Below are 16,167 nucleotides of genomic sequence, written 5' to 3'. Positions count from 1 at the left end.
ATTATGTTTGTCATTTAACAAATTTCACATGCTACAAAATGTGATGCATGAAATGGTTTTACATCTTAAAAACACATTGTTACCAAATGTTTTACCTTTGAAATGTTTATTAAAATGACATCAAGTCATTGCTAATTATTGTTCAAAACCCATAAGATGTCTTACAAAACCATTTTTACATTCTTGAAGTAAACTATGCATATACACTTATATTTTCTTATATAGGTATTAATATTATATTTTACATCTTCCATTTAGTTTCTCACACCCTTGAGTAGTAAGAGTGTATAAACATACTTGAACAACTAATTACCTTACAGTAAATTATCATAGGGATAATCTGAAGATATCAAACATTATTACTATTACAAGGAATCACACAAGAGTCAGTTCATTCATGAGTCTTTACTAGTACATTACCTGATAGATGAGTACCTTTACATATGCTTACATGATACATGAACACGCTTACATGAACACATTACATGAATACCTTTACGTAGATACATCGACCTGTGTATACTTACATGAATAACTGAACCTCGGTTCATTAGGATGAATTATTAGTACCTTCAGTAAATTGTCCTGCCTATCCCAGTTCAACAGGTGTCAGTTACGAGACTAACCATTCCTGGAACCTATTGTTCGCTACAGAGGTTAATTGGACAATCTTCGGATGTTCATTAGGTTATCTATTTCGCTTATAGCAAGGTAGAGTCAGTTACGGGACTAACCATTCCTGGAACCTACTGTTCGCCACAGAGGTTAATTGGACAATCTTAGGATGTTCATTGGGTTGTTATTACATATATTAGGAGACAGTTACGGGACTAACCATTCCTGGAACCTACCGTTCGCTACAGAGGTTAATTGAAGAATCTTTGGATGTTCATTAGGTTATTTACTTCGACTACATCGATGTAAAGTCAGTTACGGGACTAACCATTCCTGGAATCTACTGTTCGCCACAGAGGTTAAATTGAACAATCTTCGGATGTTCATTAGGATATATCTTTCGCTTATTGCGATGTTGTGTTACTCCTAGTACCCAGTGACAACACTTACATTAGTACCTTTTCCTGTTTACTTTATTTTGTGATACTTTCACATAAACGATGAGTTAGACTAAGTACTTTAGTACTAAACAATTAGAGGAAAACTATCATTTTACAAACAAAACATTCGGGTCTTAGTAGAAGACTACACTTCATACTTATAGAAAATAAGGGTTTTTCATACTTACATCAACATTTTCATTCAACGTTTTACATGGCCTTCATAACAGATTTTCACAAACAAGGCAATGACACTTATATACTTATGAATTCACCAGCTTTAAAGCTGATACTCGCTTTCAGTAGGCAGGTACGGAGGCCAGGTTTTGAGAAGACAGAGCAGACAAGTCTCATCTTTTACTTTGATTGTATATTTTTGGTGTCTTACTACAATGAAAGAACACATGTATTAAAACTTTACTTATAATGCAATGGATGATGTTGTTGCTTGTTTATTATATTACACTATTGTGATACTGTACATGACGTCCTCCACCCCTGAACGTTTCCGCCGTTCGTGGTTTTGGGGTGTGACAGATTGGTATCAGAGCATTGTTTATAGTGAATAAAGCATATCAACCCATAAAAGATATAGTAACTATAAATACATCGGGATTAAAACACTTTGTCTAAGAGTTGTACTTTTAAATAATAAAATATTTAACAAAGTATACGTGCCTGCATTCATAGTAAAATCAGTGTCACAACGACAAGAACAAAAGTATTACGATTGTTGAATATCAGAAGTAAGCCTGGGGATATATAGTCAGTCTTGGGAATGGCATACCCTGATCAACTATGCTGGTCAGAGGAGTGATTAACATATGCCCAAGAATGGTTGTGATGTGGCAACAAGTCTAAAAACTTACCAACACAACCATAAAGAAATACCATATGGGTATTTGGTCTTACTGTAACTATCTTAGTCAGTTCGTCTATTTTAGCCATTCCTTCTGTTGTTGGGCTATGGTGTCACAACTAGAAATTTTGTGTCTTGTAATCACTACACTCAAGTAAAATGTAGAATCAAAAAGTTAAGAGCATGTATGATGCTTACTCTATGACAACAAAAATTTCAATCCAATACACCATACAAGTACTATAAATAGTCAACAAGCAATTGGAAACCCTAGAAGTTCTTGTTTAGGTCCATTTTGGACTAGGACTTTCTTATTGGACTCAATGGACCAATAAGCTTCCAATTTGACTATCATGGGCTTAGAACCTTTAAATGGGCTCTAATTGGACCCAGTTTCATTTATTTCAACATTTTGGGCCATATTGGGCCTAGAATGGAATAAATTAAATATTATGAACCATTATGAACCATAATTAACCAAAACTAGCCTAACAAAGTATAAAAATCACACTTATATTTTATAGGACCAACAATAATTCAACTTAACTCTTATATGGGCTTAGGGGCAATAAAGCCCAAAAATCTCTTCTTCCTTTCCAAATCTCGGCCCAAGCCCAATCCATGGGGAAGAGTTGACTTAGGCCTTGCCACCTCATTTTTACATGGGGGTTATCCATGCAAATAACCCAAGTATCAATGCACTATCTAATCAATCTTCTCTCTCCCTCTCCCTCTTTTTCCTTCGGCCGAGAGCAAGAGATGAACACACACACCTCACAAAACTCTCTCTAAATTACTTAAGAATCATCCACTCATCTTCATACAAGATCTTGAAAAATTTGGCTAGAAGCTTAAGGATCTTCATAAAGTGATTCATCATCTAAGGTAAGTTAATGGCTAACTTATGATCTAACTCCCTTCACTTCATAAAAATCTCTTCTAAATTCATTCAATCTTGTGATCTTGCACCTTAGAAGCTCCAAAACTCGAGATCTTCAAGGAAAGGTTGCTAGGGCTGAAAATCACCTCATTTCTTTCCATCTCTTCTCCAAAACCGAAACCACACCCAAAGGTGAGCTTCATACCCACTATTTTTCGGTTTTTATAAGTTTTTTTTTTGGGGGGGGGATACAAGCAAATGTGTAGATCTATGAGTATATGTATGCTTTGTATGATTTCTATGTTTATTTACATGTTCTTATGTGATTATGGTGTTGAAACTAGTCAAAAAGTCCTCAAAATCGAGATTTGCATTACGATGTATGAATCAAGTATTAAACATATTATTACACACAAATCATTTCTAGAAAAATAACCAAGTTGGTTAAGATGAACTCCTTGGGCTAAAAATCCCATTTTTGGACTCAAAATGTTAAAAATATAAGGTTAAAGGGCCCAAAATGACAAAATACAAATTCTGATGGATGAAATGAGTCAAAACAGTTTCAATAATGTATTTTTCTGGAAATATTCTCTTTGAAGGATTAAATGTGAAATTTTTAAGCATAATGGGCCAAAAATGAATTTTTCGGCCAAATAAAGCCCAATATGCGAGATTTTCAAATTAGAGGGGCTGAAACCGTATTTTTCTGTAAAACAGGGGACTACTAGTGCTCCAAGTCCATTTCAAGGGTTAAAAATGCTTTTCATATTTAAAAGGGACCAAAGATGCAAAAAATTTCTACTTTGGGCCAAAAGTGTAAAAATTGCGAAAATAAGGGTTTCAGCCGAGAAAATTTTCATTTGATGGACTAAAACTGTTTTTCAAATAACTTTGAGCTGAAAAATAACCTTTCTACAAGTTTTGATACTAAAGTGTCAAGAAAAATGGTTTGAGGAGGAACCCGATGACAGTGAAGGAGGTGATTCGGACACGGAGTCCGAAGTCATCAACCCCCCTTACCCGATCAGGGTGCCTGCTTACCGTGTGGGCCCCACCGTACCTACCCTTCCCTGGAGTATTGATCTTTGGAGATGGAGCAGACAGCAGGGACAACAACCCCCGTTCGGCATGTCGCGCGAGGTCTTTGACCTGAGGGACGGAGGACCAGCCGACCGAGCCCTACCGGTCATGGTGAGACGATTACGGAACACCGGCGATCTTGCTCAGGGAACTGCTGATCAGGTACGCCAGCTGTGGACTAGGGTCGAGCGTGCGGAACAGGAGACACGTGACGTCCTTCAGGAGTTTCACATGAGGCAGGTAAGGTGGGAGTCTCGACTCCAGGACGCAGAACGACTGGTGGCTCGTCTTCAGGGAGCATCCACATCCTCGGCACCACCTCCGGACGCAGCTCATCGCGGTTAGGGATAGACTTATCTTAGTAGGCCATTAGAAACTATGCTATGTACCCCGACTCTATGTTTAAGTGACTACACTACTCATAGAGCCGTTATGCTGTCGAACTAGTGTCACTCATGTATGCTCTTACGAGCAAAATTTTCATGTATCAAATGCGGATAATATTAGTAAACATTTACGTGCTTTGTTATGATATTACAAATTGCTATGTGTTGAGAATCTATGATTGTATGTTAAATGGTAGGAGTGTTTAAGTTCGTACCTTGCACCTAGTCAGTAGGGTCACAACCTCCCAGAAACCCCAAACACTCAACATCTTTCCGTTTCATCAGAAAGATGCCTCGCCGACCTACTCGCGGAAACCCTGGACCAACCCCACCCGAAGTTGACTCCACTGCATTCCAGGCGGCCGTGTCTGCTGCGGTCAACGCAGCTATGGCACAAATTCACCAAGGGAACAACGGAGGAGGCAACAGGCAAGGGGCCGGGAGTTCGAACAATGGGATGAATCAAGGACCCACCAAAACATGTACCTACAAGGACTTCACAAACGCCAAACCACGAACTTTTAACGACAATGGAGGGGTGATCACTCTGAAGTGATGGATCGAGAAGGTGGAATCGGTATTCGAGATATGCGATTGTCCTGAGGAGATGAAAGTGAGGTTCGCAGCCTGCACTTTTGTCGATCAAGAGCTCACTTGGTGGAATGGACACGTGGAAGCCATGACACTCCCTGTAGCCAACTCCATGCCGTGATCGGAAATGAAAGAAATGTTGATGGCTGAATACTGCCCACGAGGTGAGATTCAGAAAATGGAGCAAGAGCTGTGGAACCTCACTGTGCAGAATGCGAATATCGATGCCTACATATCGAGATTTAGTGAACTATCTCTGTTGTGCCCGGGTATGATCACCTCGGAAGGAAAGAAGATTGAGCGATTCATCTGGGGACTAACATCACCAATCCAAGGAAATGTGATAGCTGCAAACCCCGAAACATTTGACAGTGCAAAAAGATTGGCGAAGAAGCTGTATGACCATTGTTGGATAAGGTGTGTAAGTCCATAACTTATTTGGCATATACTTGACCCGACCCGGCATGGTCCATTTGGGTTGCATTTCATCCGAACTATTTATGGATAATTTTATGAGAGTTATACACATATGTTTATTAATATATTATAAGTTATAATATATTAATATGAATTCATGTTATTTAATTAGTCTTAGTCTTAAATTAATTATGAATTAATTTAGAGATTAAAAGGAAGACTAATTAAATTGTGGGCTATTGTTTTATATAGTGTGGGCTAACACTCATTTGTTAATGGGCTAGGCTTGTATGGAAGTCCATGGAGCTTTTAACCCATGGATCCTTGGAAAAGGAAAGGTCATGGATTATTAGGGTTTCACCCTAATCATGTACACTATATAAGCATGCTTATGTTGCATGAAATAGCCACTAGTGTGGTTTTTGTGTGTGTGGCCGTTTTTTATGTGTGTATACACTCTCTCAAAGTTTTCCAAGAGTTTGTGGTGATTTGTGATTCCATTTGAGGCATTCACACTATTGGTGCTTGGCCCTCAAACTCCTTAGGAATCAAACTCATCATCAAAATGTATTTAATCTCATCTAATTCTTTTATGTTTAAAAGTACCCCATGCCATGTTAGATAGGTTATGAACCTTGGAAAATTATTATTTTGCATGTATTTAGACAAACATAGATCCAAGGTTTATTTGCATGCACACTTAGGAAGTGTTAGATTGCTCAAAACCCAACAGTGGTATCAGAGCCTAGGCTTGCTTGTTTGATACTTGATGCAAAATAGTAAAAAAAAAATAATAAATAAATAATAAAATAAAAAAAAGGTAGAATGATCGGAATGCAGAATTTCGACTTTTGCTGCTGGAAATGGACTAGAAACATTACCCTAAACTGTTTTGGTGTTTTAAAACTTGTTTTAGTTGGTGTAATGGTTGTTCTAATCCATTTACAATAGCATATATCAAAATTCCATGATTTTTATGTGTTCATATAATTCTTGAAATTTTGATGATCATGTTCATGTTCTTATGGATTTAGAAGATGATAGGAATTATTTGCTGAATTGTTTAGAATTAATTCTTGGTCATTTATGTGTTTTAATGGAGTCCATAATTTGTCCTCAAGTTATGGATATCCAAAGGTCACTTTTCTTTAACACCCATTAAACACATAAGTTACATAAAATGAAGAGTCTTCATTTTTATGAACCTTTAATTCATAAGTTATGAAATGAAAAGTTTTGGATAGTGGATGTTCATGTTCATATGAGTTTTGTTAGATCATAGGAATTATTTGCAAATTGTTTGTTAGTTAATTCTTGATCTTAATGTGTTTTAATGGAATTCTTAATTTGTCCTCAAGTTATGGAATTCCAAGAGTTTTTCTTTTAAATGTTTTTAAGAAGTTGTAGGTTACATTTTCTTGAAGAGTTTTTCCCATAAATGCTTTTATGGACTTCATAACTTGTCCTCAAGTTATGGATTTCCAAGAGACTCTTCATTAAAAGCTTTAAAACACTTAATTAAAACTCATAATTTATGAATATCCAAAAGTTTATGAATTGTTCAAAACTTGCCCTCAAGTTTTGGAATTTGTAAAGTCTCACACAAACTTTAATTCCATACCCTATAAGTTTTAAAAGTTAAAATTCTACCCTTATACTATTTATAAGATTAATGGTTAATTATTATATATATGTATAAGAACAAGTCGTTTTACCGTTAGTAGGCCTCATTCACGAAGCCGGTCTATAAGGTTGGTATAAGGTTGTTGCCTATAAAATGGCGACTTAATGGGTGTCCACTCTCACCCACCGCTTGCTTGATCGGTGGAGGGTCGTTAGCCGAACGGGTAAGACAATGACTTTAAATTCTCATTAAAAGTATAATGAATATTATAAAGTAACTAAATATTTTTTATTTAATTCCCAATCTTAGTTACTTTAGGAAAAATGTGAATTTGGTGCTAGCCCATGGAATTCACACTTTGTACCTTACCAAGTCGTTGGTGGAGCGTGTGTGGTTAACCGGCACACTAACTTGGACTAGTAAGGATCACGAAGGGTGACTTAATGTTTGTCATAGATCAATGGAGTGTGTGTGGTTAACCGGCACATTGATTGGGTGATAATATTAAGGGTACCAAGTGAATTGGTATGGTTATTCACACCTTGTTTTGTGATCCTCGGCATCCCAGTCACAAAATTTGAGAGGGCACACTCGAGATTGAAACATGCCATTGAAAAGTTCAATGAATCTCAAAAGATCTAGGAATTTCAAATCGAATTAAAACCTAATAAATTATTTCATTTTTCATGGTGGAAATTGGTGAATCGTCATTCGCCTACCTTCAAATATTTTATAGCTTGGATTACGGCATCCCTCTTCCAAATTATAAAATATTGTGTTGGGTCCTAACCTTAATATTTCATATTGGGTGTTATATTAAGGACTTTGAATCAACTAACTTGATTTTCTCCCATTATAGATGTCTGGTTCAGACAACTATGATCTTCCCAAATCTCTTGAAGATGGTGTCCCTCAACATCATGCTTCACTTCCTCCACCTCCTCCAATTATTCTCCCTCACCCACAAGTTCTTGAAAAGTTTAAAGTCACTCAATCCCTATTGGCAAGCATAGTCTATGTGTGCTCACATCTTGGAGATAAAGTCACATATTGACAAGCCGGGAGAGTTGGGTGTCAAAGTCTCATGAAGGTTGGATGTTCAATCACTTTCTTAGTAACATAGTGAGTCTCTTTGGGACTACTATGAGACAGACTATGACATGACCCTTAATGATGTTATCTATTTGCTTGGTTTTGTGGAATCAGCAATGATTTGGAACACCAGTAAAGCAAATTTGATTAAAAGAACAACTTCCCAAGTCTTAAATGGACATTGACAATGGTAGCATTGGATATCTAGAAAATGATTTCTCTTCCCAATGGAAAGGGATCGGCCATAGTCAACTCGGTTGACCAATTGGTAAAGAGAAAGGCTAAGTTTGAGATAGTCTCATGTGCCATTACCAAAGGGTCCATGTGTTTTGTTGCCAAAGGAAGGGGCATTGGTTGCGAAGCTGCCCTATTTACTTACAAGATCATAAGATTGATCAAGTCAAAAAGTTTGACTCTACTTCGGGTAAAGTCCACTGTCTAACTCTATTAAGTTCCTATTTGGAGATTCTTATTACATAATATGAATGGGACACATGCTGATGTTTTAAGAATCAAATAGGAAGCTTAAAGTAAGTATATGTTGATTCTAATTGTGAAGGTGGGTTTCGATCGCATGGTTCGGTAATCAGAATTTTGAGTTGTTGCTTAAGATTTATAATATATTGCTTATGAATAGATAACAACAAGGTTTCCATGTGGATTGTAAGGATAAGTTTTTCCGCAAAGTTTTAAAATAAAAAAAAGGGTTTTAATTTTATTTATTTTAAAAATATCCTTACAATGGCATCTGTGGAAATTGTTGCTTATACGTTTCCAGTAATAGCAATATTGGAAAGTGGATTTGATTCCTTCATTTGTGGTAGTGTCTAAATTTACCGAATGAAGAAAGTTTTTCATCACCCAAGTTTCAATTGGACAGAAACTTGGAATCATACAAGTTGTATTGTATGATGAATGAGAATTTTCATCTTTGAAAATTAAGACTAATTCTTTGATCACATGTATATGTGAGTCAATTGAAGGACTAAGGAATTAGGTACACTAGGTGTGCGCTGGTCAAGGTCCACCACAAAGATTGATTTGTCATGATTTACTAAAGATTAGTAAATATGATTATACTTATGAGGTTAAGTATAATTCTGTAACATTGGAAAGGTTACAATGTATGACAAAACAAATGAGAAGAATCAAATTAGGCAGAAAGATAAAAGTTTCTCAAATCTAAAAGGATGGGAGAGTACTTTAGTATCGTATTTCATGATCATCTTAATGATTATGAAACCATATCAAAAATTCATACTCTGAGGACGTCTTAGTGCATTATTATGGCTAAGAAGAGAGGTCATGAATTGTTGGATTGGTTAAAATCAAGAAGATGAGTCATACTTCGTTCCAAAACAATTCTTAGAGTCATACTCCAAGATTGTAACTTTGAGTGACATAAAGGAAGATTTATTAACACTGGTCAAATGTAAGAGTAAAATGTTTTCTACTCTTGTACATTTGAGATTGGTAAGTTGTGATGTCTTGGATAAGACAAAGACCAACTAAGACCAATTGTGTGAAGTGTTAATCTTGATAAGAATCCGCATTGTCCCGTGAATATTTGTTTTGTCAAGGAATGGTTCTTGACTGGGGAAACTTATATGTCAAGGGGACAGTGGGAGCCTTAACGATCCTGAAAGAGTTTCAAGATTTAATCAAGAGTAAAACCTGTAATTTATCACTAGCACACGCTATAAGGTTTGCAACCTATCGTGTTGACATAATTCTTATTTCTGTACCTACTTCAAATAAGTTGAATTTGCATGTGAGTTATCAGAGTTCAACTTGGAAGCATTGGTGGGCCTTGTGCTACCAAGGTGACAAGAAACTAAGATTGAACAAGTTTAATCCATGTAAGGCTGAATTTGTCACTAACCTTATCTTGTGATTATGGTTTTGACAAATTCACATGGATAGGAACTCATACACTATAAAATCTAAGTGTCATAAGGTTTCTCTCCGATTCATGAAAATGATGGTGAGGAAACGCTTTCACTAAGTAGATTTTACGTAGATATCAATTGTGTTATTTGCATTTTCAAAAGTCGTTAGTGGAGCATGTGTGGTTAACTAGCACACTAACATGGACTTGTGAGAAATGGCAAATGCCTAAGCAATTGAGACTATGATTACGGCATCTCTTTTCATAGTTCTGAAAATTGTTTAGACACACATGTGAGCTATCTAAGAAAGGGTGTATGAATCTAAATTTCAGAAGTCCAGCAAATTTCTAGAAATATGTCAGAGCTAGTGGGAGCATAAGTGTTATGCTGATAATCATCATGTTAGTGGGAGCATGATTATTACGTTTAGTGTTGCAAGTTAGCAATGTTAATTATAGAAAACAAAGTTTTAATTCATGAAGTTGCAGGGGTTGAAAAGTTGTTTTGCTACAATTAAGGGAGAGGAAATTATACTTCATTTCAATTCTAAAGCTTAGATTGAGATTTTAATCATCTTTAGTCAAGAATATATATGAATTTTATGTTGGAATGGTTCAACTTGAAGAAATTCTATATATATATATATATATATATATATATATATATATATATATATATATATATATATATATATATATATATATATATTGCGTTTTCAAAATTTGATTATGATTACGGCATCCCTCTTCATAGTTAAATTTTAAAAACATGGCAAATAAAAAATATTGTAGCAAAAGACTTGTCTAGTATCATGTCTTTATGTCAAACATCATGAATCGTGTCCCATATGCTTCGGATATAGGATCGATTGCATGTGCTATAATATTCATCTTTTCTAAATTTTCCAAATGCTTAAGGCATTGAGAAGGGAAAAGTCTAGAACTGGATATGACTAAAGTGATTAAGCAATTGTCGAGGACAATCTGAGGTTCGCCAAAGATTGGTTGCTCAGGGAAAGTTGAAAGTATGATGTAAGTTGTCAAAAAGGACCATATTGACATATTCTGAAAAGAAGTAACTCTTGTTCGGAAGTGATAGTCAAAATTGGACTATGGAAATGTCTCCATAGGTGGAAGTTATTCAATCTATGTAAGATTAGAAAACCTTAATGCAAAGAAGGATGTTCAAAGCAATGTACTTTGAATATGAGACTTCCGTTCCATAGAAGTTGACCTTCTTTGGAATACTCTGTAATGACTGGTGACAAGGTTTTGGTGACTTTGTGCATAATCATTACAAGAGGAACATTGCATAAAAGTCTAAACTAACAGATTTTTGGTAAATGATAGGAATCGGGGATTCTCACATTTACAATAAGGATTTGGGATTGTGAAATGAGTATCATTGGAATCATGTTCAATTGATCTACATCACAATGTAAGGATCATAGACAAACATAGTGTGCATACTTGGAGTATGGCATAACTATTGTTTAGAAAAACAAAGTGTACATGCTAGGAGCATGGGACGACTGTTGTTTTTATTCAAGTCTTAAGTTGATTGTTTGAAACATTATACAATGAATAATGTAATTAATATGGTGATAAATAAAAGGTGGTTCTATTTATATTCAAAAGGGTTCTGAGACCATATTGGATTCGATTATTATTGTGTTTCACTTTGCATGTTTTGACTTCCAAAATAGCTAGGTTATTCATTCCGAATGATTAAGTTATTTAAACACTCCCCAGTCGTTCATATGTTGGAAGTAGGTATGAATCAAGACTGTCATGAATCGAGTTTGTAGGTGGCTAAATGGGTTTAGTCATAGCAATGGTTTCTACAACATTCATGAGTGCTCATAAGTTATGAAGTATTGGATTAAACCCACGCTCACTTGTATCACTTCATGGAATTTATCTCGATTGATCGTGAGACAGTAATATCATATAAATCTTCAAACCTAGAGATATGAGTTGTTACCTATAAGTTGGTTGTGCATTGATTGCACGTAAACGCATCAGTAACTTGATGTTATAAAACGTGCCTTTGTGTACAATTCAACAAGTAGTAGAACAAGCATATGAGTCGAAGTTTATCTGTTCCTTCTAGAAATAGAAGCGATATCTGGGTCCCTCGATGATTTTGTTGTGACCTATGTACCGGCTGGTCAGAACTAAATTGATGTGTTCGATTAAGTTCTTTGTCAAACAAATCGGAAATCGGGAAACAAACTGCTGGACAATAAGTACGACGTTGTTCCATGTATTTGTCCGGCTGATATCATGAGAACAGAGGATTAAATGATCACTTGTCTAAAATGGCGCTTCATAGTTCAACAGAGTTTTCGAGAGCTACGATTGCTAGTTGGTTCCTGAAGTAACATACGCAAATATAGTTATTAGACTTATCCAAGTGGGAGTCTGTTGGATAAGGTGTCTAAGTCCATAACTTATTTGGTATATATACTTGACCCGACCCGGCATGGTCCATTTGGGTTGCATTTCATCCGAACTATTTATGGATAATTTTATGAGAGTTATACACATATGTTTATTAATATATTATAAGTTATAATATATTAATATTAAGTCATGTTATTTAATTAGTCTTAGTCTTAAATTAATTATGAATTAATTTAGAGATTAAAAGGAAGACTAATTAAATTGTGGGCTATTGTTTTATATAGTGTGGGCTAACACTCATTTGTTAATGGGCTAGGCTTGTACGGAAGTCCATGGATGATCCATGGAGCTTTTAACCCATGGATCCTTGGAAAAGGAAAGGTCATGGGTTATTAGGGTTTCACCCTAATCATGTACACTATATAAGCACGCTTATGTTGCATGAAATAGCCACTAGTGTGGTTTTTGTGTGTGTGGCCGTTTTTTATGTGTGTATACACTCTCTCAAAGTTTTCCAAGAGTTTGTGGTGATTTGTGATTCCATTTGAGGCATTCACACTATTGGTGCTTGGCCCTCAAACTCCTTAGGAATCAAACTCATCATCAAAAGGTATGTAATCTCATCTAATTCTTTTATGTTTAAAAGTACCCCATGCCATGTTAGATAGGTTATGAACCTTGGAAAATTATTATTTTGCATGTATTTTGACAAACATAGATCCAAGGTTTATTAGGGCTGCATGCACACTTAGGAAGTGTTAGATTGCTCAAAACCCAACAACCATAACAACAAAAAGGGTGAGAAGCCAGCGGAGGCTGAAGGAAAGAAGGAAGGTGATGGAAAGAAAGGGAAGAACAACAAGAGGAAGGGGCGTCAGGGCCCCTAGACCTCTAAGAAGCAACAGACAGTGGCAGTTAATGCTGCCACCGCACCGGTTCCAGCCACACCACATGCTCCAGCCTCAGCTGCTTCAAATGCTCCCAGACCTTATTCCGGTAATCTTCCCAAGTGCAACAAATGCGGTTTTCATCACAATGGAGAATGCAAGGAGTTGCAGTGCACCAGTTGTAATCGAAGGGGACACACGGCAAGGTACTGCAGGAGCTACCCTCCCTAGAACCAACCACAGGGAAACAGCAACAACAACAACAATCACAACAACAACAACATCACCACCGGCGGCCACAATGCAGGGCCTAGCCACACCTGCTATGGGTGTGGGAGGACTGGGCATTTCCGCCGAGATTGCCCTAACAACAACAATCCCGGAAACGGAGGAACAGGAAGGATGTTGAAGATGGGTCAGGGAGAGGCGATTCAGGACCCCGCTGTTGTTATCGGTACGTTTCCCCTAAACCACACTTATGCATGAATCCTATTTGACACCGGAGCGGAGCAATGTTTCGTAAGCAATAAGTTTAAGCATTTATTAAAACAACAGCCCCAGAAGCTAAATGAAACCTTTACGGTGGAAATGGCTAATGGGAAAACCGAATCCACCGGGGAAATCTACATCGGATGTACCCTAACCCTAAATCAACACGTCTTTCGAATAGACTTAATGCCTGTATCAATTAGGAGTTTCGATGTGATTATTGGCATGGACTGGTTAAGCCCCCACCATGCTGAAATTATGTGTCACGAGAAGGCCGTTCGCCTTCGCCTTCCTAGTCACGAAACCCTAGTAATTTACGGAGACAAACCTAGCATGAACCTTCGCCTCATCTCGTGCATCAAGGCACGAAAACATCTACGAAAGAACAATTTGGTGTTTCTGGCTCACATAGTGGATAAAATCAAGGAAGAGGTTAACGTTCAAGACATTCCCATAGCATGTGAGTTCCCAAACGTGTTTCCTGAAGATCTTCCAGGAGTACCCTCAGAGAGACAAGTGGAGTTCCGAATTGACCTCATTCTAGGAGCAATTCCTCTTGCTAAATCACCTTATCGGCTAGCTCCTGCTGAAATGCAGGAATTGTCCAGCCAACTCAGTGAACTCTTGGACAAGGGATTCATCCGCCCTAGTTACTCGCCATGGGGAGCTCCAGTCCTCTTTGTCAAAAAGAAGGATGGATCTTTTAGAATGTGCATCGATTACAGAGAGTTAAATAAACTCACTGTTAAAAATCACTACCCACTCCCACGAATCGATGATCTATTTGACCAGCTCCAAGGAGCTAGTTATTTTTCTAAGATAGATCTACGGTCCGGATACCACCAACTCAAAGTCCGGGAAGAGGATATTCCAAAAACCGCTTTCTGAACTCGCTACGGACATTATGAATTTGTCGTAATGCCCTTCGGTCTAACAAATGCCCCTGCCGCATTTATGGATCTAATGAACCGAATATGTCGACCATTCCTCAACAACTTTGTCATTGTCTTCATCGACAACATTCTCGTCTACTCCCAAAGCAAAGAAGAGCATGGCCAACATCTCCGACAAATCCTAGAAACTCTGCGATCGGAAAAGCTATACGCGAAACTCTCCAAGTGTGAGTTCTGGCTCCGGAGTGTGAACTTCCTAGGTCATGTAGTTAGCCAAGATGGAATTCATGTGGATCCCTCTAAGGTCAAAGCTGTTGAAGGATGGGCAATCCCGACAACACCCACGGAAATCCGTCAATTCTTGGGTCTAGCAGGCTACCATAGGAGATTCATTCAAAACTTCTCTAAGATCGCCAAGCCACTTACCTCGCTTACACAAAAGGGCGTACCATTCAAATGGACGGACAAACAAGAAGTCGCATTCCGAAACCTAAAACAAGCTCTCTATAGTGCCCCGGTACTATCACTACTGGAGGGAACGGAAGACTTCATGGTCTATTGTGACGCGTCAAATCAGGGCTTAGGTTGCGTTCTCATGCAGCGTGGAAGGGTGATAGCTTACGCATCCCACCAACTAAAGACGCACGAAGTGAATTATACGACCCATGACCTAGAATTGGGAGCCGTGGTCTTTGCCCTAAAAATTTGGAGGCATTACCTTTACGGTACGAAGTGCACCATCTTCACGGACCACAAGAGTCTCCAGCACATCTTGAACCAGAAAGAGTTGAACATGAGGCAACGAAGATGGGTTGAATTACTAAACGATTACGAGTGTGAGATCAAGTACCACCCAGGCAAGGCCAACGTGGTAGCTGACGCATTAAGTAGGAAGGAGTACTCTAATCGTCGTACGAAAACTCTCTCAATAACCATTCAATCTCACCTAGCCACTCGAATTGCAGTAGCCCAGTCAGAGGCCACGAAGACGGAAAATAGAGCAAGCGAAGCATTGCGCGGAATGGAGAAGAACCTAGAGGCAAAGGAGAATGGAGTATACTATTTCATGAACCGTATTTGGGTCCCTAAACTTGGAGGATTTAGGGAGGTAGTTATGAAGGAAGCCCACAAGACGCGATACTCCATTCATCCCGGCTCAGACAAGATGTATTTGGATATTAAACAACACTATTGGTGGCTCAACATGAAGGCTGAAATTGCCACCTATGTTAGTAAGTGCCTTACGTGTGCCAAGGTAAATGTGGAGTACCAGAAGCCCTCAGGGTTATTACAGCAACCAGTAATCCCTGAGTGGAAATGGGAGGGGATTTCTATGGATTTCGTGACCAAGCTACCCAAGACGTCGGATGGACTAGACACCATATGGGTAATAGTCGACCGACTGACGAAATCTGCCCATTTCCTGCCAATCAAAGAATCCTACAAGATGGAGAGATTGACACGTTTATACATTCGAGAAATCGTGAGACTCCACGGAGTACCAGTGTCTATTATCTCGGATATGGACAGTAGGTTCACTTCACGTTTTTGGAAATCACTCAAGAAAGCACTGGGAACTCATCTTGACATGAGCACTGCTTATCATCCACAAACGGA

This window comes from Lactuca sativa, chromosome 5 (genome assembly GCF_002870075.4).
Source record: "Lactuca sativa cultivar Salinas chromosome 5, Lsat_Salinas_v11, whole genome shotgun sequence".
Lineage (NCBI taxonomy): Eukaryota > Viridiplantae > Streptophyta > Magnoliopsida > Asterales > Asteraceae > Lactuca > Lactuca sativa.
This window is presented reverse-complemented; position numbering follows the sequence as displayed.